The 23,508-nt window shown below is 40.8% G+C and overlaps 1 pseudogene; it reads left to right on the top strand.

Annotated features, from left to right (window-relative positions):
* Gm8436 (predicted gene 8436) lies at nt 1,131-2,353 on the top strand (annotated as a pseudogene).

Raw genomic sequence — 23,508 nt, 5'->3', positions numbered from 1 at the left:
GAACAAAAGTGCCAACCCATGCTACTATAACCAACAAAAATATCAATAACCAGCCTCCAAAAGCTGACACCATTGCATATACTAGCAAGATTTTGCTGAAAGGACCCTGATATAGCTGTCTCTTGTGGGGCTATGCTGGGGCCTAGCAAACACAGAAGTGGATGCTCACAGTCAGCTATTGGATGTATCAAGAGGTCCCCCATGGAGGAGCTAGAGAAAGTACCCAAGGAGCTGAAGGGATCTGCAGCCCTATAGGTGGAACAACAATATGAACTAACCAGTAACCCCCGGAGCTCGTGTCTCTAGCTGCATATGTATCAGAAGATGGCCTAGTCAGCCATCAGTGGAAAGAGAGGCCCATTGGTCTTGCAAAGTTTATATGCCTCAGTACAGGGGAATGACAGGGCCAAGAAGTGGGAGTGGGTGGGTAGGGGACTGGGGGGGGAGGGTATGGGGGACTTTTGGGATAGCATTGGAAATGTAAATGAAGAAAATACCTAATAAAATAATAATAAAAAATACAAAAAAAATTAGTAACCATAGATGGAGAAACCAAGACATTCCATGAGAAAACCAAATTTAAACACTATCTTTCCACAAACGCAGCTCTATGAATAATAATAGATGGAAAACTCCACCACAAGGAGGGAAAATATATCCAAGAAAAAGCAAGAAATTAATCTTCTCACAACAAATCCAAAAGAACATAGCCACACAAATATAATTCCACCTCTAACAACAAAAATAACAGGAAGCAACAGTCATTGCTCCCTAATCTCTCTTAACATCAATGGACTCAATTCCACAATAATAAAAAAAATAGATTAACAGACTGGATACATAAACCGGACCCAGCATTTTGTTGCCTACAGGAAACACACCTTAGTAACAAGGAAAAACACTATGTCAGAATAAAAGGGTGGAAAAAAACTTTCCAAGCAAATGGCCCCAACAAACAAGCTGGATTAGCCATTCTAATATGAAATAAAATTGACTTTCAATGAAAAGGTATCAAAAAATGGGGAAGGACACTTCATACTCATCAAAGGAAAAATCTACCAAGAAGAACTCTCAATTCTGAATATCTATGTTCCAAATGCAAGGGCATCCACATTCATAAAAGAAACTTTAGGCTCATCTCTTTTCTGCTTGCTACCAATCCGGAAATCGAGAATCTAGGTCTCACCATTATGGATCCTCTACAGGAATCAAATGGCACCTTTAAAAATACTGGATGAAGACAACTCAAAAAATGTATTTTTGTCACCCATGAGCATCTCCTCAGCCCTGGCTATGGTCTTCATGGGAGCAAAAGGAACGATTGAAAGCCAGATGGTTCAGGCACTTTCTTTGGATAAATGCAGCGGCAATGGAGGTAGAGATGTCCACCAGGGCTTCCAGTTCCTTCTCACCGAAGTGAACAAAACTGGCACACAGTACTTGCTCAGAACAGCCAACAGGCTCTTTGGAGAAAAGACTTGTGACCTTTTAGCATCTTTTAAAGATTCCTGCCGCAAGTTCTATGAAGCAGAGATGGAAGAGCTGGACTTTAAGGGTGAGACAGAGCAGCCCCGACAGCACAACACCACCTGGATAACCAAAAAAAGACAGAAGATAAAATCAAAGAGTTGCTGTCTCCAGGTAGAGTGAATTCTGACACATTGCTATTCCTTGTGAATGCCATCTACTTCATAGGAAACTAGAAGGAACAGTTCTACAGAGAGATTCCATTCAACGTCAGCAAGGATGAGAAGAAAGCTGTGCAAATGAGGTTTAAGAAGTCTACCTTTAAGATGACCTATACTGGGGAGATCTTCACTAAGATTCTGTTGCTTCCCTATGTTGGCAATGAGCTGAACATGATCATCATGCTTCCAGATGAACACGTTGAACTGAGTACAGTGGAAAAGGAAATAACTCATGAGAAATGTATAGAGTGAACGAGGCTGGACAAGATGGACGAAGAAGAGGTATAAGTATTTCTCCCCAAAGTTTAAGCTGGAGGAGAACTATGACATGAAGGATGTCTTCTGCAAGCTGGGCATGACTGATGCCTATGAGGGCAGGGCAGACTTTTCTGAAATGTCTTCCAAGCAAGGTTTGTTTCTGTCTAAGGTTGTGCATAAGGCCTTTGTGGAGGTCAATGAGGAGGGCACAGAGGCTGCAGCTGCTCCAGCGGTCATCATGATGCTGAGGTGCATGAGGTTCACTCCCCCCTTCTGTGCCTACTGCCCCTTCCTTTTCTTCATTCAGGATGTTAAGACCAATGTGATTCTGTTCTGTGGCCCGTTCTCCTCTCCCCGAGCAAAGGGTGTTCCTGTCAGTTTTTTACCCAGTCTACATGGTTTGCCTGTAACCCAAGTGACCTTATCCATGAGTGCAATGACAATTATGAAATAAAGGGCTTTATGGCAGAAAAAGAAAGAAACTTTAGTAAAGCTCAAAGCACACATTGAACCTCACAGTAACCTTGGGAGACTTCAACAGCCCACTCTCATCAATGGACAGATGATGGAAACACAAACTATAAAGACACACAGTGAAACTAACACAAGTTATGGACTAAATGGATTTAACAAATATACAAAATATTTCATCCTAAAACAAAAGAATATACCTTCTTCTCAGAACCTCATGGTACCCTCTCCAAAACTGACCATATAATCAGTCACAAAACAGGCCTCAACAGATGCAAGAAGATTGAAATAATCCCATGCATCCTATCATCACCATGGACTAAGGCTGGTCTTAAAAAGCAAACAAAACCAAAAACAAAAAAACATCAGAAAGCACACATACAAAAGGAAGCTGAACAATGCACTACTCAATGATAACTTAGTCAAGGAAGAAATAAAGAAATTAATGACTTTAGAATTCAATGAAAATGAAGGCACAACATACCCAAACTTATGGGACAAAACAAAAGCAGTGCTAAGAGGAAAACTCATCGCTCTGAATGCCTCCAAAAAGAAATGGGAGAGAGTATACACTAGCAACGTTTGTTTTTTTCGCTTTAAAAAAAATTAAACTAATAAAATATATTTTAGAGTATACAAGTCATCAAAAATAATTTATAATAGTTAAATGCCTCTTAAATATATATTATATCTTCCGCGAAGCTAAAAGTAATATGGATAACCAGTTTTTAAGATCTATTTCTTTTTTTTTTATTTTTTTATTAGCTATTTTCTTTATTTACATTTCAAATGCTATCCCGAAAGTTCCCTATACCTTCCCCCCACCCTGCTCCCCTACCCACCCACTCCCACTTCTTGGCCCTGGTGTTCCCCTGTACTGCGGCATATAAAGTTTGCAATACCAAGGGGCCTCTCTTCCCAATGATGGCTGACTAGGCCATCTTCTGCTACATATGCAGCTAGAGACACGATTTTGAACATTAAACATGATAGAAGTAGAAAAAAAATCTTTTTATTTTTTCATTTTTATTGGATATTTTCTTTATTTACATTTCAAATGTTTTCCCCTTTCCAGGTCTCCCCTTCAGAAAACTCCTACCGCATCTCCCTCCCCTGCCTCTGTGAGGATGCTCCCCCATCCACCTACCCACTCCTGTCTTCCCACTCTGGCATTTCCCTACACTAGGGCATTGAACACCCTCAGGCCCAAGGGCCTCTCCTCCCACTGATGTCCAATAAGACCATCCTCTGCCACATATGCGGCCAGCGCCATGGGTCTCTATATGTATACTCTAACAATACTACACCTCCTAATGCTGGCACTCCCTTTGGGCCAAACATTGAAGCACATGAATTTATGGGGGCAAATCTATGCAAACCACCACACTAGCCCCCATAGGTTTGTAGCTACAACATAATGCAAAATGAATTTAGTTTAATCTCCAGAGTCCCTATAATCTGTCATAGTCTCAAAAAAATTTAAAGTCCAATGCTAAAAGTCTCTTCTGAGATTTATTGAAGTCACTTAACTGTAATCCCCTATAAAATCAAAATCAAAAAGCAGATCCCATACTTTCAATATAACAGTGAGGAAATACTGGACCAAAGCAAGACCAAAGCAGCTGGACAAACTCCAAACTCTGTATTTCTGTCTGATGTCTAACTCCTTTAAGCTTTGTTGACTACAGCACAATTCTTTCTCCTGGGCTAGTTCCACTCCATGTTAGTAGTTTTCCTTGGTAGGGAACCCATGGCTCTGGCATCTTTAATATCTTGGGTTCTTCAAGGCAACTTCAACTTCATAGCTTCTTGATCTAATAATGTTTGGGATCCACACATGATCTTCTGGACTCCTCCAAATGACTTGGGTCACTTCTCTAGCTCTGCACTTGGTAGCATTCTAGGCTCTGGCTGACTCCACTCCACTGCTGCTGCTGTGGTGGTGGTCATCATTCCATGGTACTGGCATCTCCAATGAATTGAGTCTTCTCTACAACCAGGTTGTATTTTCACTAATAGTCTCTCTTAGGCTCTCTTCATGGTGCCACGCCTCAACCCTTTGCATGACCCTTTCATTCCTGGGTCTTCAAATGCCACTGAGGCTATGCCTTTACCAGTGTCCATTCCTGACCTCTCACAACGCTGAGCCTTAGCCACTCTCCATGGCACTGTTCTATCTTTAAAATCAGTACCACCTGCGTGATTCTTACACATTACCATGGCTGGCTGCTAGCATGATGTCTATCTCTGGAACAGAGCTTCTTTGTGCTCTCAGAAAACACTTTCCATACTATTTCACCTTGGTAATGCTGGTCTCATCTTAATCACTGCTAATTTCTTACCTCTAGCTAACCAGCATCAATTATCCTAGTAACTTTTTTTATTTTTTGACTAGAACCAGAGCCATGTGGCCAAAGCTGCCAAATTCTGCTGCTTGGTGGATCTGCAATATGGCCACTGTGTTCTATTACATCTCCCATTACTGCCTAAGATTGGATGTCCTAGAACTTGCTCTGTAGACTGATTCTGAGGAGCAGAATCCTCTTTGCTTTTCTTTCTTTTCTTTTCTCCTTTCTTTCTTTCTAGAGTTATTTATTTATTTTATTTATATGAGTACACTGTAGCTGTCTTCAGACACACAAGAAGAGGGCATCTGATCCCATTACAGATGGTTTTGAGCCACCATGTGGCTGCTGGGAATTGAACTCAGGACCTCTGGAAGAGCAGTCAGTGCTCCTAACCTCTGAGCCATTTCTCCAGGTGTAGACTGACTTTGAGCTCAGAGATCTATATGCCTCTGTCTGCTCACCTGAGTGCTGGGATTAAAGGTATGTAGTAACATACTTGGACCTAAGCTTTTCTTTACCTGTAACTTGCTCTGTACCAGGCTGGCCTTGAACTCAGAAATTTGCTTGCATCTATCTCCTGGGACAAAAGGCATGTATCACCATCCCTGGATCTAAAACTTCCTTTAATTCCTTTTTACAACATCTTTATAAGCATGGCTGTCTTAGTCAGGGTTTCTATTCCTGCACAAACATCATGACCAAGAAGCAAGTTGGGGAGGAAAGGGCTTATTCGTCTTACACTTCCATACTGCTGTTCGTCACCAAGGAAATCAGGACTAGAACTCAAGCAGGTCAGAAAGCAGGAGCTGATGCAGAAGTCATGAAGGGATGTTCCTTACTGGCTAGCTTCCCCTGGCTTGTTCAGCCTGCTCTCTTATATGGTCCCAGAGATGGTCCCATCTACAAGGGGCCTTTCCCCCTTGATCACTAATTGAGAAAATGCCTTACAGTTGGATCTCATGGAGGCATTTCCTCAACTGAAGCTCCTTTCTCTGTGATAACTCCAGCTGTGTCAAGATGACACAAAACTAGCCAGTACAATGGCCATTATGCCACAAGTTCTGAATCAAAAGCATATGTCACCCCATGTCAAGATTTGGATTAAAAGTCTCTATCTACCAGCCTCAAGATCTGGATCACAGGTGTGCCCTCCATTTCTGAATTGTAGTTCTTTCCAGATATAGTCAACAACTGAGAATAGACCTCATAATTTGTTCCTTTTTAATTTGACACACAATCATATCTCCTTATGTCCAAATAAAAATAATAAACAGGTAATAGTAATGTCTAACTCTCTCTTGTTCAACTTCAAATGCATAAGCTTAGCTTGGTGGGATATTGCCTTGGGGTCACCACTCCCTCAATTCCAATTAATACCCTTCAATACAGGGTTTAGCTCCATTCCACTTCCTGGTGCCCCTTTAATTATTGAACCATATATTTTGTAATCTTTCTTTCTCAGTTTGATATGTCTGATCTAAAGGCTCTTCATAAGAGTGAACCAAAGAACAGAGTCTATTCTAGGCTTTTGTTAGATTTCTTTTGTCAATCCAATTAATCTAAACTTCACCACTTTAGCCTCAGATAGATTCTACAGACAAGGGCAAAAGCAGGTATATTCTACACCAAGATATCATAAGAACAGTCTCCAGACCACATATTAATATTGTTCTCTTTTGAAACCTCTTGAGCCAAGCTACCATACTTCAAATTACCTTCACTACCACTGTCTTCCACACTTCTGCTAGTATGGCCCATTAAGACCTCCTAAAAACATTCCACTGCTTTCCAAAGTCTCCAAATCCACATTCACAAACACAAAAGCATGGTCTGGCCTCTCACAGCAATACCCCATCACTGGTACCAACTTCTGTCTTACGATTTTATTGCTGTGAAGAGGTACTATGACCATGACAATTCTTATAAAAGAAAACATTTAATTGGGGTTGGCTTACAGTTTCAGAGATTTAAGTTATTATCACTGGGGCATGAAGCATGGTGGCATGCACATGCTGAAGAAGGAGCTGACACTTCTGACATCTTGAACCAAAAGCAGCTAAGAGGAAATTGTAGTTCCGCACTGGGCATACATTAAGCTTATATATAAGACCTCAAAGCTTGCCTCCACAGTGACACATTCCCTACAACAAGACCACACTTACTGCAACAATGCTATACTTCCTAATAGTGCCACCTGCTATGGGCCAAGCATAGAAACACATGAATCTATGAGGGCAAACGCTATTCAAACCACCACAAGGAGAAAAGCATTTATTTGGCTTATTTTCCCATATCATGATCCATCACTGGAAGACAGTACAGGAACTTAAGCAGAGCTGGAACCTGGAAGAGGAAGCTAATGCAGAGGCCATGGAGCGTGCTGCTTCCTGGCTTACTTCCCATGGCTTACTAAGCCTGCTTTCTTATAGGAACCCAGGACCACCAGCAACAGGGATGGCACCATCTACCCTGATCTGATCACTAACAAAGTGCCTTACAGCTGAATCTCATGGAGGCATTTCTTCAACTGAGGCTCCTTTCTCTCTGTCAAGCCAACATACAAAATCTACCAGTACACTTTCTATTATGTTGTAGCTTATAAATATTTTTTTTTGGTCCATTCTATGGGCTTGTTTCATTGGCTTGCTTTATTTGCTTTTCAAAAGACTCTGGGATCAGTATTAACTAGTGCTGAATGGTTTCAAGGACAGCACCAGTAAAGTGCACACACACACACCAAACACAACTCTCTCTCTCTCTCTCTCTCTCTCTCTCTCTCTCTCTCTCTCACACACACACACACACACACACACATGTACACACCAACATACTCACAACAGAAAAGAGAGGGAGAAGGCAAAAGCAAGGAATCATTAAAGCTGGCATCAAAAGATGAATGACAGGAAAGTCTGGTGAGAATGAAACAAGTGGAAAACCTTTATACTTCAGTGATGGATGTGTAAACTGGTATAGCAATGCTGGAAATCATTGTCAAGGTTTCTCAAAAAGCTAAAAATAGAGCTGTTACTTAACCCAGCTGTCAGGAGCCTACATAGGACAAGCTAATCACTAGCAGGTGATCTTCCTGAAATGGTCTGGCTTGAATTAAAATAATCCATGCCAGATTTACTGCTATAAGCAAGGCCCATGGGGAAAATCATTTTAGGAAAGAGTCCTGCTATTAATATGCTTTTCCTGTCATTATTAAACATATATACCAATCACTAGGTATTAGCCCATCCTTTTGAGCAGATTGCTGCAAATCTATGAAGATGTAATGCCATGTAGTGATGCTATATAGACAAATAGATGGCTTCTCAATTCTCAATGATGATCCTATAATAATTCCTAAAATTATATCAGTATTTCTTAAGCTCTTGTATAGTGGGATTGCTAATAGGTTCTTTCTGATAGTCAAAACTGCAATGAGAACTCTGCCAGTCTCCAAGTGTCACCAGTTAATTGCTTTTACTACTCAGAACACATTCTGAAACATTGTAAAAACATTAATCAAAAGTCATAAAAAGGGAACTGTGATTTATTATAGGTGCTAGGACAGACGATAAACTGTTTACTAGGTTTATCTATACAAAACTTCACAAATAACTTAGTTATGTTTTTAACTCTTCATGAACCTGTGGAGTTGTGTGACAGGTGATGAATTAACATTTAGCCAGATAATTACTCCTAATGGATATGCATGTAATTATTCTCTGTTGAAAATCTCTATTTCAATTTATGATTTGAGTTTATGTGTAAATTTGTGGTGAACTTTTTACTTTGTGATCATGTATTCTGAAAGATGTATAAGTGCTGAGGACAAAAAAAAAAGAAACAGAACTGAGTTGAGGAGAACATTTTAGACAGAACTGAACTCAAGAAGATTTTAGAAGTAAAGACATAGCATTGGGAGGAAAGGCATTGAGAGTAAGGCATTATTATGACAACAGAGCATGAGCAAAGAACAAGATTAGAAGGAGAATGTAGAGTGGAATAACTTAGAAACTTTAGGTAACTTAAAAAACTAAGAGAACAATGTGCAGAATGCAGAGGGAAAGAACTAAAAAGAAGCTACAGAGAGAGCAGAAGGAGCAGGCAGGCTTCTCCTTACCATGGGACAGAACTGGTCCTTTCTTTTTTTTTTTTTTTTTTTTTTTTTTTTTTTTTTTTTAGTGTGTGTGCCTCTCTCTCTCTCTCTCTCTCTCTCTCTCTCTCTCTCTCTCTGTGTAATATTGTACACGTTTAGATTTTTTTTTTCTTTCCATTTTTTATTAGGTATTTAGCTCATTTACATTTCCAATGCTATACCAAAAGTCCCCCATACCCACCCACCCCCACTCCCCTACCCGCCCACTCCCCCTTTTTGGCCCTGGCGTTCCCCTGTTCTGGGGCATATAAAGTTTGTGTGTCCAATGGGCCTCTCTTTCCAGTGATGGCCGACTAGGCCATCTTTTGATACATATGCAGCTAGAGTCAAGAGCTCCGGGGTACTGGTTAGTTCATAATGTTGATCCACCTATAGGGTTGCAGATCCCTTTAGCTCCTTGGGTACTTTCTCTAGCTCCTCCATTGGGAGCCCTGTGATCCATCCATTAGCTGACTGTGGGCATCCACTTCTGTGTTTGCTAGGCCCCGGCATAGTCTCACAAGAGACAGCTACATCTGGGTCCTTTCGATAAAATCTTGCTAGTGTATGCAATGGTGTCAGCGTTTGGATGCTGATTATGGGGTGGATCCCTGGATAAGGCAGTCTCTACATGGTCCACCCTTTAATCTCAGCTCCAAACTTTGTCTCTGTAACTCCTTCCAAGGGTGTTTTGTTCCCACTTCTAAGGAGGGGCATAGTGTCCACACTTCAGTCTTCATTTTTCTTGAGTTTCATGTGTTTAGGAAATTGTATCTTATATCTTGGGTATCCTAGGTTTTGGGCTAATATCCACTTATCAGTGAGTACATATTGTGTGAGTTCCTTTGTGAATGTGTTACCTCACTCAGGATGATGCCCTCCAGGTCCATCCATTTGGCTAGGAATTTCATAAATTCATTCTTTTTAATAGCTGAGTAGTACTCCATTGTGTAGATGTACCACATTTTCTGTATCCATTCCTCTGTTGAGGGGCATCTGGGTTCTTTCCAGCTTCTGGCTATTATAAATAATGCTGCTATGAACATAGTGGAGCATGTGTCCTTCTTACCAGTTGGGGCATCTTCTGGATATATGCCCAGGAGAGGTATTGCTGGATCCTCCGGTAGTACTATGTCCAATTTTCTGAGGAACCGCCAGACGGATTTCCAGAGTGGTTGTACAAGCCTGCAATCCCACCAACAATGGAGGAGTGTTCCTCTTTCTCCACATCCTCGCCAGCATCTGCTGTCACCTGAATTTTTGATCTTAGACATTCTGACTGGAGTGAGGTGGAATCTTAGGGTTGTTTTGATTTGCATTTCCCTGATGATTAAGGATGTTGAACATTTTTTCAGGTGCTTCTCTGCCATTCGGTATTCCTCAGGTGAGAATTCTTTGTTCAGTTCTGAGCCCCATTTTTTAATGGGGTTGTTTGATTTTCTGAAGTCCACCTTCTTGAGTTCTTTATATATGTTGGATATTAGTCCCCTATCTGATTTAGGATAGGTAAAGATCCTTTCCCAATCTGTTGGTGGTCTCTTTGTCTTATTGACGGTGTCTTTTGCCTTGCAGAAACTTTGGAGTTTCATTAGGTCCCATTTGTCAATTCTCGATCTTACAGCACAAGCCATTGCTGTTCTGTTCAGGAATTTTTCCCCTGTGCCCATATCTTCAAGGCTTTTCCCCACTTTCTCCTCTATAAGTTTAAGTGTCTCTGGTTTTATGTGAAGTTCTTTGATCCATTTAGATTTGACCTTAGTACAAGGAGATAAGTATGGATCGATTCGCATTCTTCTACATGATAACAACCAGTTGTGCCAGCACCATTTGTTGAAAATGCTGTCTTTCTTCCACTGGATGGTTTTAGCTCCCTTGTCGAAGATCAAGTGACCATAGGTGTGTGGGTTCATTTCTGGGTCTTCAATTCTATTCCATTGGTCTACTTGTCTGTCTCTATACCAGTACCATGCAGTTTTTACCACAATTGCTCTGTAGTAAAGCTTTAGGTCCGGCATGGTGATTCCACCAGAGGTTCTTTTATCCTTGAGAAGAGTTTTTGCTATCCTAGGTTTTTTGTTATTCCAGATGAATTTGCAAATTGCTCCTTCTAATTCATTGAAGAATTGAGTTGGAATTTTGATGGGGATTGCATTGAATCTGTAGATTGCTTTTGGCAAGATAGCCATTTTTACAATATTGATCCTGCCAATCCATGAGCATGGGAGATCTTTCCATCTTCTGAGATCTTCTTTAATTTCTTTCTTCAGAGACTTGAAGTTTTTATCATACAGATCTTTCACTTCCTTAGTTAGAGTCACGCCGAGATATTTTATATTATTTGTGACTATTGAGAAGGGTGTTGTTTCCCTAATTTCTTTCTCAGCCTGTTTATTCTTTGTGTAGAGAAAGGCCATTGACTTGTTTGAGTTAATTTTATATCCAGCTACTTCACCGAAGCTGTTTATCAGGTTTAGGAGTTCTCTGGTGGAATTTTTAGGGTCACTTATATATACTATCATATCATCTGCAAAAAGTGATATTTTGACTTCCTCCTTTCCAATTTGTATCCCCTTGATCTCCTTTTGTTGTCGAATTGCTCTGGCTAATACTTCAAGTACTATGTTGAAAAGGTAGGGTGAAAGTGGGCAGCCTTGTCTAGTCCCTGATTTTAGTGGGATTGCTTCCAGCTTCTCTCCATTTACTTTGATGTTGGCTACTGGTTTGCTGTAGATTGCTTTTATCATGTTTAGGTATGGGCCTTGAATTCCTGATCTTTCCAGAACTTTTATCATGAATGGGTGTTGGATCTTGTCAAATGCTTTTTCTGCATCCAACGAGATGATCATGTGGTTTTTGTCTTTGAGTTTGTTTATATAGTGGATTACATTGATGGATTTTCGTATATTAAACCATCCCTGCATTCCTGGAATAAAACCTACTTGGTCAGGATGGATGATTGCTTTAATGTGATCTTGGATTCGGTTAGCGAGAATTTTATTGAGGATTTTTGCATCGATATTCATAAGAGAAATTGGTCTGAAGTTCTCTATCTTTGTTGGATCTTTCTGTGGTTTAGGTATCAGAGTAATAGTGGCTTCATAAAATGAGTTGGGTAGAGTACTTTCTACTTCTATCTTGTGAAAAAGTTTGTGCAGAACTGGAATTAGATCTTCTTTGAAGGTCCGATAGAACTCTGCACTAAACCCGTCTGGTCCTGGGCTTTTTTTGGCTGGGAGACTATTTATAACTGCTTCTATTTCTTTAGGGGATATGGGACTGTTTAGAAGGTCAACTTGATCTTGATTCAACTTTGGTACCTGGTACCTGTCCAGAAATTTGTCCATTTCGTCCAGGTTTTCCAGTTTTGTTGAGTATAGCCTTTTGTAGAAGGATCTGATGGTGTTTTGGATTTCTTCAGGATCTGTTGTTATGTCTCCCTTTTCAGTTCTGATTTTGTTAATTAGGATTTTGTCTCTGTGCCCTCTAGTGAGTCTAGCTAAGGGTTTATCTATCTTGTTGATTTTCTCAAAGAACCAACTCCTCGTTTGGTTAATTCTTTGAATAGTTCTTCTTGTTTCCACTTGGTTGATTTCACCCCTGAGTTTGATTATTTCCTGCCGTCTACTCCTCTTGGGTGAATTTGCTTCCTTTTTTTCTAGAGCTTTTAGATGTGTTGTCAAGCTGCTAGTATGTGCTCTCTCCCGTTTCTTCATGGAGGCACTCAGAGCTATGAGTTTCCCTCTTAGAAATGCTTTCATTGTGTCCCAAAGGTTTGGGTACGTTGTGGCTTCATTTTCATTAAACTCTAAAAAGTCTTTAATTTCTTTCTTTATTCCTTCCTTGACCATGGTATCATTGAGAAGAGTGTTGTTCAGTTTCCACGTGAGTGTTGGCTTTCTGTTATTTTTTTTGTTATTGAAGATCAGCCTTAGTGCATGGTGATCTGATAGGATACATGGGACAATTTCAATATTTTTGAATCTGTTGAGGCCTGTTTTGTGACCTATTATGTGGTCAATTTTGGAGAAGGTACCATGAGGTGCTGAGAAGAAGGTATATCCTTTTGTTTTAGGATAAAATGTTCTGTAGATATCTGTCAGATCCATTTGTTTCATCACTTCTGTTAGTTTCAGTGTGTCCCTGTTTAGTTTCTGTTTCCATGATCTGTCCATTGGTGAAAGTGGTGTGTTGAAGTCTCCCACTATTGTTGTGTGAGGTGCAATGTGTGCTTTGAGCTTTACTAAAGTTTCTTTAATGAATGTGGCTGCCCTTGTATTTGGCGCATAGATATTCAGAATTGAGAGTTCCTCTTGGAGGATTTTACCTTTGATGAGAACAAAGTGCCCCTCCTTGTCTTTTTTGATGACTTTGGGTTGGAAGTCAATCTTATCAGATATTAGGATGGCTACTCCAGCTTGTTTCTTCATACCATTTGCTTGGAAAATTGTTTTCCAGCCTTTTATTCTGAGGTAGTGTCTATCTTTTTCTCTGAGATGTGTCTCCTGTAAACAGCAAAATGTTGGGTCTTGTTTGTGTAGCCAGTTTGTTAGTCTATGTCTTTTTATTGGGGAGTTGAGACCATTGATGTTAAGAGATATTAAGGAAAAGTAATTGTTGCTTCCTGTTATTTTTGTTGTTAAAGTTGGCATTCTGTTCTTGTGGCTGTCTTCTTTTAGGTTTGTTGAGGGATTACCTTCTTGTTTTTTCTAGGGCATTGTTCCCGTTCTTGTATTGGTTTTTTTCTGTTATTACCCTTTGAAGGGCTGGATTCGTGGAGAGATAATGTGAGAATTTGGTTTTGTCGTGGAATACTTTGGTTTCTCCATCTATGGTAATTGAGAGTTTGGCTGGGTATAGTAGCCTGGGCTGGAATTTGTGTTCTTTTAGTGTCTGTATAACATCTGTCCAGGCTCTTCTGGCTTTCATAGTCTCTGGTGAAAAATCTGGTGTAATTCTGATAGGCTTGCCTTTGTATGTTACTTGACCTTTTTCCCTTACCGCTTTTAGTATTCTATCTTTATTTAGTGCATTTGTTGTTCTGATTATTATGTGTCGGGAGGAATTTCTTTTCTGGTCCAGTCTATTTGGAGTTCTGTAGGCTTCTTGTATGTTCATAGGTATCTCTTTCTTTAGATTTGGGAAGTTTTCTTCAATAATTTTGTTGAAGATGTTTGCTGGTCCTTTGAGTTGAAAATCTTCATTCTCATCCACTCCTATTATCCGTAGGTTTGGTCTTCTCATTGTGTCCTGGATTTCCTGGATATTTTGAGTTAGGATCTTTTTGCATTTTCCATTTTCTTTGATTGTTGTGCCGATGTTCTCTATGGAATCTTCTGCACCTGAGATTCTCTCTTCCATCTCTTGTATTCTGTTGCTGATGCTCAAATCTATGGTTCCAGATTTCTTTCCTAGGGTTTCTATCTCCAGTGTTGCCTCACTTTGAGTTTTCTTTATTGTTTCTACTTCCCTTTTTAGGTCTAGTATGGTTTTGTTCATTTCCATCACCTGTTTGTATGTTTTTTCCTCTTTTTCTGTAAGGACTTCTACCTGTTTGATTGTGTTTTCCTGTTTTTCTTTAAGGACTTGTAACTCTTTAGCAGTGTTCTCCTGTATTTCTTTAAGTGATTTATTAAAGTCCTTCTTGATGTCCTCTACCATCATCATGAGATATGCTTTTAAATCTAGGTCTAGGTTTTCGGGTGTGTTGGGGTGCCCTGGACTGGGCGAAGTGGGAGTACTGGGTTCTGATGATGGTGAGTGGTCTTGGTTCCTGTTAGTAGGATTCCTACGTTTACCTTTCGCCATCTGGTAATCTCTGGAGTTAGTAGTTATAGTTGACTCTGTTTAGAGATTGTTCTTCTGGTGATTCTGTTACTGTCTCTCAGCAGACCTGGGAGACAGATTCTCTCCTCTGAGTTTCAGTGCTCAGAGCACTCTCTGCTGGCAAGCTCTCTTACAGGGAAGGTGCGCAGATATCTTGTTTTTGGACCTCCTCCTGGTCGAAGAAGAAGGCCCAAAACAGGGCCTCTCTCAGAAGCTGTGTTGCTTTGGCAGTTCCCAGAAGCTGTCAGCTTCTGTGGTGCAGACTCTCACCTGTGCAGACTAAAATCCTAAGTTCCAGGGAGTCCTGGAACCAAGATGGCGACCGCTGCTCCTGAGGCTGAGGCCGTCTCCCAAGCCAGGCGGACACCTGTCCTCTGGTCCGGATGGTGGCCGGTTATCTGCGGCCTGCCCAGGCTGCTGCCTCAGCGGCTCTGTGCTTCTGCCCGTCCCAGAAGCTGTCCGGTTCTCTGGCGCACCCTCTAACCTGTTCAGACTAATTTCCTAAGTTCTGCTGAGTCCCGGAACCAAGATGGCGACCGCTGCTGCTGAGGCTGAGGTCGCCTCCCAAGCCAGGCGGACACCTGTCCTCTGATCCGGATGGTGGCCGGTTATCTGCGGCCCGCCCAGGCTGCTGCCTCAGCGGCTCTGTGCTTCTGCCCGTCCCAGAAGCTGTCCGGTTCTCTGGTGCACCCTCTAACCTGTTCAGACTAATTTCCTAGGTCCCGCGGAGTCCCGGAACCCAGATGGCGACCGAACTGGTCCTTTCTTAATAACAAGGTAGGCTTAGTCTTATTAAAGGAACAAAGCTTTCTTCTTACAAACTTGGATTTAATTCATTTATCATTAAAAGAGTAGAAGCTTTTTCTTTCTCTATGTAATAAAGATTGGAGATCATTTTTCACCCAGAGTGAGTGAGTTCTTTCTGCACTGGTGCTTGGTCTTTTGATCCAAATGCATATGTAAGTATGGATGCGTGAATGTAAAATTGTAACTATAAGAATGTATGCATGCGGCAGCACCGTGGTCCCTGGCCCGGGGGAGTCTCTGGACACCCACAAAGACTCACACAGGATCTGCCACGGGATCCTAAGACCTCTGGTGAGTGGAACACAGCGCCTGCTCCAATCCAATCGTGCAGAACCTGAGACTGCATTAATTAAGGAAGCAGGTAATCCGGCCTGATACAGGGCTTAAGTCCCTTCCGGCCGGCCCACTGCAGCACCATGGTCCCTGGCCCGGGGGAGTCTCTGGACACCCACAAGGACCCACACAGGATCTGCCCCAGGAACCTAAGTCCTCTGGTGTGTGGAACACAACTTCTGCCAGGAGGCAGGATCAAACACAAGATATCTGGGCACCATCCCTGCAAGAGGAGAGCTTGCATGCAGAGAGTACTCTGACCACTGAAACTAAGGATAGAGCTAGTCTCCCAGGTCTGCTGATAGAGGCTAACATAATCACCTGAGGAACAAGCTCTAACCAGAGACAACTATAACAACTAGCTCCAGAGAATACAAGATGGCAAAAGGCAAACGTAAGAATCCTACTAACAGAAATCAAGACTGCTTACCATCATCAGAACGCAGCACTCCCACACCACCTAGTCCTGGGCAACCCAACACAACCGAAAAGCTAGACCCAGATTTAAAAGCATATCTCATGATGATGGTAGAGGACATCAAGAAGAACTTTAATAACTCACTTAAAGAAATACAGGAGAACACTGCTAAACAGGTAAAAGTCCTGAAAGAAAAACAGGAAAACACAACCAAACAGGTAGAAGTCCTTATAGAAAAACAGGAAAACACATCCAAACAGATGATGGAAATGAACAAAACCATACTAGACCTAAAAAGGGAAGTAGACACAATAAAGAAAACCCAAAGTGAGGCAACACTGGAGATAGAAACCCTAGGAAAGAAATATGGAATCATAGACGCGAGCATCAGCAACAGAATACAAGAGATGGAAGAAAGAATCTCAGGTGCAGAAGACTGCATAGAGAACATCGGCAAAACAATAAAAGATAATACAAAACGCAAAAGGATCCTAACCCAAAACATCCAGGAAATCAGGACACAATGAGAAGACCAAATCTACAGATAATAGGAGTTGATGAGAATGAAGATTTTCAACTTAAAGGGCCAGAAAATATATTCAACAAAATTATAGAAGAAAACTTCCCAAACCTAAAGAATGACATGCCCATGAACATACAAGAAACCTACAGAACTCCAAAGACTGGACCAGAAAAGAAATTCCGCCTGACACATAATAATCAGAACAACAAATGCACTAAATAAAGAGAGAATATTAAAAGCAGTAAGGGAGAAAGGTCAAGTAACATATAAAGGCAGACCTATCAGAATCACACCAGACTTTTCACCAGAGACTATGAAAGCCAGAAGAGTGTGGACAGATGTTATACAGACACTAAGAGAACACAAATGCCAGCCCAGGCTACTATACCCGGCCAAACTCTCAATTACCATAAATGGAGAAACCAAAGTATTCCACGACAAAACCAAATTCACACGAGTTCCTTTGTGATTGGGTTACCTCACTCAGGATGATACCCTCCAGGTCCATCCATTTGCCTAGGAATTTCATAAATTCATTTTGTTTAATAGCTGAGTAGTATTCCATTGTGTAAATGTATCACATTTTCTGTATCCATTCCTCTGTTGAGGGGCATCTGGGTTCTTTCCAGCTTCTGGCTATTATAAACAAGGCTGCTATGAACATAGTGGAGCATGTGACCTTCTTACCGGTTGGGACATCTTCTGGATATATGCCCAGGAGAGGTATTGCTGGAGCTTCCGGTAGTACTATGTCCAATTTTCTGAGAAACTGCCAGACTGATTTCCAGAGTGGTTGTACAAGCTTGCAATCCCACCAACAGTGGAGGACTGTTCCCCTTTCTCCACATCCTCGCCAGCATCTGCTGTCACCTGAGTTTTTGATCTTAGCCATTCTGACTGGAGTGAAGTGGAATCTCAGGGTTGTTTTGATTTGCATTTCCCTGATGATTAAGGATGTTGAACATTTTTTCAGGTGTTTCTCTGCCATTCGGTATTCCTTGAGTGAGAATTCTTTGTTCAGTTCTGAGCCCCATTTTTTAATGGGGTTATTTGATTTTCTGGAGTCCACCCTCTTGAGTTCTTTATATATATTGGATATTAGTCCCCTATCCGATTTGGGATAGGTAAAGATCCTTTCCCAATCTGTTGGTGTCCTTTTTGTCTTATTGACGGTGTCTTTTGCTTTGCAATTTTATGAGGTCCCATTTATTGATTCTTGATCTTACAGCACAAGCCATTGCTGTTCTATTCAAGAATTTTTCCCCTGTACACATATCTCCGAGGCTTTTCCCTACTTTCTCCTCTATAAGTTTCACTGTCTCTGGTTTTATGTGGAGTTCCTCAATCCACTTAGATTTGACCTTAGTACAAGGAAATAGAAATGGATCAATTCGCATTCTTCTACATGATAACCGCCAGTTGTGCCAGCACCATTTGTTGAAAATGCTGTCTTTTTCCCACTGGATGGTTTTAGCTCCCTTGTCAAAGAACAAGTGACCATAGGTGTATGGATTCATCTCTGGGTCTTCAATTCTGTTCCATTGGTCTACTTGTCTGTCACTATACCAGTACCATGCAGTTTTAATCACAATTGCTCTGTAGTACAGTTTTAGGTCTCACATGGTGATTCCACCAGAGGTTCTTTTATCCTTGAGAAGAGTTTTTGCTATCCTCGCTTTTTTGTTATTCCAGATGAATCTGCCAATTGCCCTTTCTAATTCGTTGAAGAATTGAGTTGGAATTTTGATGGGGATTGCATTGAATCTGTAGATTGCTTTTGGCAAGATAGCCATTTTTACAATGTTGATCCTGCCAATCCATGAGCATGGGAGATCTTTCCATCTTCTGAGATCTTCTTTTTCTTTTCCATTTTTTATTAGGTATTTAGCTCATTTACATTTCCAATGCTATACCAAAAGTCCCCCATACCCACCCACCCCCACTCCCCTACCCGCCCACTCCCCCTTTTTGGCCCTGGCGTTACCCTGTACTGGGGCATATAAAGTTTGCGTGTCCAATGGGCCTCTCTTTCCAGTGATGGCCAACTAGGCCATCTTTTGATACATATGCAGCTGGAGTCAAGAGCTCCGGGATACTGGTTAGTTCATTATGTTGTTCCGCCTATAGGGTTGCAGATCCCTTTAGCTCCTTGGGTACTTTCTCTAGCTCCTTAATTGGGAGCCCTGTGATCCATCCATTAGCTGACTGTGAGCATCCACTTCTGTGTTTGCTAGGCCCCGGCATAGTCTCACAAGAGACAGCTACATCTGGGTCCTTTCGATAAAATCTTGCTAGTGTATGCAATGGTGTCAGCGTTTGGATGCTGATTATGGGGTGGATCCTGGATATGGCAGTCTCTAAATGGACCATCATTTCATCTCAGCTCCAAACTTTATCTCTGTAACTCCTTCCCAGGGTGTTTTGTTCCCACTTCTAAGGAGGGGCATAGTGTCCACACTTCAGTCTTCATTTTTCTTGAGTTTCATGTGTTTAGGAAATTGTATCTTATATCTTGGGTATCCTAGGTTTTGGGCTAATATCCACTTATCAGTGAGTACATATTGTGTGAGTTCCTTTGTGAATGTGTTACCTCACTCAGGATGATGCCCTCCAGGTCCATCCATTTGGCTAGGAATTTCATAAATTCATTCTTTTTAATAGCTGAGTAGTACTCCATTGTGTAGATGTACCACATTTTCTGTATCCATTCCTCTGTTGAGGGGCATCTGGGTTCTTTCCAGCTTCTGGCTATTATAAATAAGGCTGCTATGAAGATAGTGGAGCATGTGTCCTTCTTACCAGTTGGGGCATCTTCTGGATATATGCCCAGGAGAGGTATTGCTGGATCCTCCAGTAGTACTGTGTCCAATTTTCTGAGGAACTGCCAGACTGATTTCCAGAGTGGTTGTACAAGCCTGCAATCCCACCAACAATGGAGGAGTGTTCCTCTTTCTCCACATCCACGCCAGCATCTGCTGTCACCTGAATTTTTGATCTTAGCCATTCTGACTGGTGTGAGGTGGAATCTCAGGGTTGTTTTGATTTGCTTTTCCCTGATGATTAAGGATGTTGAACATTTTTTCAGGTGCTTCTCTGCCATTCGGTATTCCTCAGGTGAGAATTCTTTGTTCAGTTCTGAGCCCCATTTTTAATAGGGTTATTTGATATTCTGAAGTCCACCTTCTTGAGTTCTTTATATATGTTGGATATTAGTCCCCTATCTGATTTAGGATAGGTAAAGATCCTTTCCCAATCTGTTGGTGGTCTTTTTGTCTTATTGACGGTGTCTTTTGCCTTGCAGAAACTTTGGAGTTTCATTAGGTCCCATTTGTCAATTCTCGATCTTACAGCACAAGCCATTGCTGTTCTGTTCAGGAATTTTTCCCCTGTGCCCATATCTTCAAGGCTTTTCCCCACTTTCTCCTCTATAAGTTTCAGTGTCTCTGGTTTTATGTGAAGTTCTTTGATCCACTTAGATTTGACCTTAGTACAAGGAGATAAGTATGGATTGATTCGCATTCTTATACATGATAACAACCAGTTGTGCCAGCACCAATTGTTGAAAATGCTGTCTTTCTTCCACTGGATGGTTTTAGCTCCCTTGTCGAGATCAAGTGACCATAGGTGTGTGGGTTCATTTCTGGGTCTTCAATTCTATTCCATTGGTCTACTCGTCTGTCTCTATACCAGTACCATGCAGTTTTTATCACAATTGCTCTGTAGTAAAGCTTTAGATCAGGCATGGTGATTCCACCAGAGGTTCTTTTATCCTTGAGAAGACTTTTTGCTATCCTAGGATTTTTGTTATTCCAGATGAATTTGCAAATTGCTCCTTCTAATTCGTTGAAGAATTGAGTTGGAATTTTGATGGGGATTGCATTGAATCTGTAGATTGCTTTTGGCAAGATAGCCATTTTTACAATGTTGATCCTGCCAATCCATGAGCATGGGAGATCTTTCCATCTTCTGAGATCTTCTTTAATTTCTTTCTTTAGAGACTTGAAGTTCTTTTCATACAGATCTTTCACATTCTTAGTTAGAGTCACGACAAGGTATTTTATATTATTTGTGACTATTGAGAAGGGTGTTATTTCCCTAATTTCTTTCTCAGCCTGTTTATCCTTTGTGTACAGAAAGGCCATTGACTTGTTTGAGTTAATTTTATATCCAGCTACTTCATTGAAGCTGTTTATCAGGCTTGGGAGTTCTCTGGTGGAATTTTTTAGGGTCACTTATATATACTATCATATCGTCTGCAAAAAGTGATATTTTGACTTCTTCCTTTCCGATTTGTATCCCCTTGATCTCCTTTTGTTGTCTAATTGCTCTGGCTAGGACTTCAAGTACAATGTTGAATAGGTAGGGCGAGAGTGGACAGCCTTGTCTAGTCCCTGATTTTAGTGGGATTGCTTCCAGCTTCTCACCAATTACTTTGATGTTGGCTATTGGTTTGCTGAAGATTGCTTTTATCATGTTCAGGTATGGGCCTTGAATTCCTGATCTTTCCAAGACTTTTATCATGAATGGGTGTTGGATTTTGTCAAATGCTTTCTCAGCATCTAACGAGATGATCATGTGGTTTTTGTCTTTGAGTTTGTTTATATACTGGATTACATTGATGGATTTCCATATATTGAACCATCCCTGCATCCCTGGGATGAAACCTACTTGGTCAGGATGGATGATTGTTTTGATGTGTTCTTGGATTCGGTTAGAGAGAACTTTATTGAGGATTTTTGCATCAATATTCATAGGGGAATTTGGTCTGAAGTTCTCTATCTTTGTTGGGTCTTTTTGTGGTTTAGGTATCAGAGTAATTGTGGCTTCATAGAATGAGTTGGGTAGAGTACATTCTGTTTCTATTTTGTGGAATAGTTTGTGAAGAACTGGAATTAGGTCTTCTTTGAAGGTCTGATAGAACTCTGCACTAAACCCGTCTGGTCCTGGGCTTTTTTTTGGCTGGGAGACTATTAATTACTGCTTCTATTTCTTTAGGGGATATAGGACTGTTGAGATCATTAACCTGATCTTGATTTAGCTTTGGTACCTGGTATTTGTCTAGAAACTTGTCCATTTCATCCAGGTTTTCCAGTTTTGTTGAGTATAGCCTTTTGTAGAAGGATCTGAAGGTGTTTTGGATTTCTTCAGGATCTGTTGTTATGTCTCCCTTTTCATTTCTGATTTTGTTAATTAGGATGCTTTCCCTGTGCCCTCTAGTGAGTCTGGCTAAGGGTTTATCTATCTTGTTGATTTTCTCAAAGAACCAGCTCCTCAACTGGTTGATTCTTTGAATAGTTCTTCTTGTTTCCACTTGGTTGATTTCACCCCTGAGTTTGATTATTTCCTGCCTTCTACTCCTCTTGGGTGAATTTGCTTCCTTTTGTTCTAGAGCTTTTAGGTGTGTTGTCAAGCTGCTAGTGTGTGCTCTCTGTCGTTTCTTTTTGGAGGCACTCAGAGCTATGAGTTTTCCTCGTAGGAATGCTTTCATTGTGTCCCATAAGTTTGGGTATGTTGTGGCTTCATTTTCATTAAACTCCAAAAAGTCCCTAATTTCTTTCTTTATTCCTTCCTTGACCAAGTTATCATTGAGATGAGTGTTGTTCAGTTTCCAAGTGAATGTTGGCTTTCTATTATTTATTTTGTTATTGAAGATCAGCCTTAGTCCATGGTGATCTGATAGGATGCATGGGACAATTTCAATATTTTTGTATATGTTGAGGCTTGTTTTGTGACCAATTATGTGGTCAATTTTAGAGAAGGTACTATGGGGTGCTGAGAAGAAGGTATATCCTTTTGTTTTAGGATAAAATGTTCTGTAGATATCTGTTAAGTCCATTTGTTTCATCGCTTCTGTTAGTTTCACTGTGTCCCTGTTTATTTTCTGTTTCCACGATCTGTCCATTGATGAAAGTGGTGTGTTGAAGTCTCCCACTATTATTGTGTGAGGTGCAATGTGTGCTTTGAGCTTTACTAAAGTTTCTTTAATGAATATGGTTGCCCTTGTATGTGGAGCATAGATATTCAGAATTGATAGTTCCTCTTGGAGGATTTTACCTTTGATGAGAATGAAGTGCCCCTCCTTGTCTTTTTAATGACTTTGGGTTGGAAGTCAATCTTATCAGATGTTAGGATGGCTACTTCAGCTTGTTTCTTTATACCATTTGCTTGGAAAATTGTTTTCCAGCCTTTCATTCTGAGGTAGTGTCTATCTTTTTCTCTGAGATGAGTTTCCTGTAAGCAGCAAAATGTTGGGTCTTGTTTGTGTAGCCAGTTTGTTAGTCTATGTCTTTTCATTGGGGAGTTGAGTCCATTGATATTAAGAGTTATTAAGATAAAGTAATTGTTGCTTCCTGTTATTTTTGTTGTTAAAGTTGGCATTCTGTTCTTGTGGCTGTGTTCTTTTAGTTTAGTTGAGAGATTACCTTCTTGTTTTTTCTAGGGTGTGTTTCCCGTCCTTGTATTGTTTTTTTTTCTGTTATTATCCTTTGAAGGGCTGGATTCGTGGACAGATAATGGGTGAATTTAATTTTGTCATGGAATACTTTGGTTTCTCCATCTATGGTAATTGAGAGTTTGGCTGGGTATAGTAGCCTGGGCTGGAATTTGTGATCTTTTAGTGTTTGTATAACATCTGTCCAGGCTCTTCTGGCTTTCATAGTGTCTGGTGAAAAGTCTGGTGTAATTCTGATAGGCTTGCCTTTATATGTTACTTG

The sequence above is a fragment of the Mus musculus genome, chromosome 8 (genome assembly GCF_000001635.26).
Source record: "Mus musculus strain C57BL/6J chromosome 8, GRCm38.p6 C57BL/6J".
Classification (NCBI taxonomy): Eukaryota; Metazoa; Chordata; class Mammalia; order Rodentia; family Muridae; genus Mus; species Mus musculus.
The sequence above is the reverse complement of the archived record's forward strand: the minus strand, read 5'-3'. Positions and strand labels throughout refer to the sequence as shown.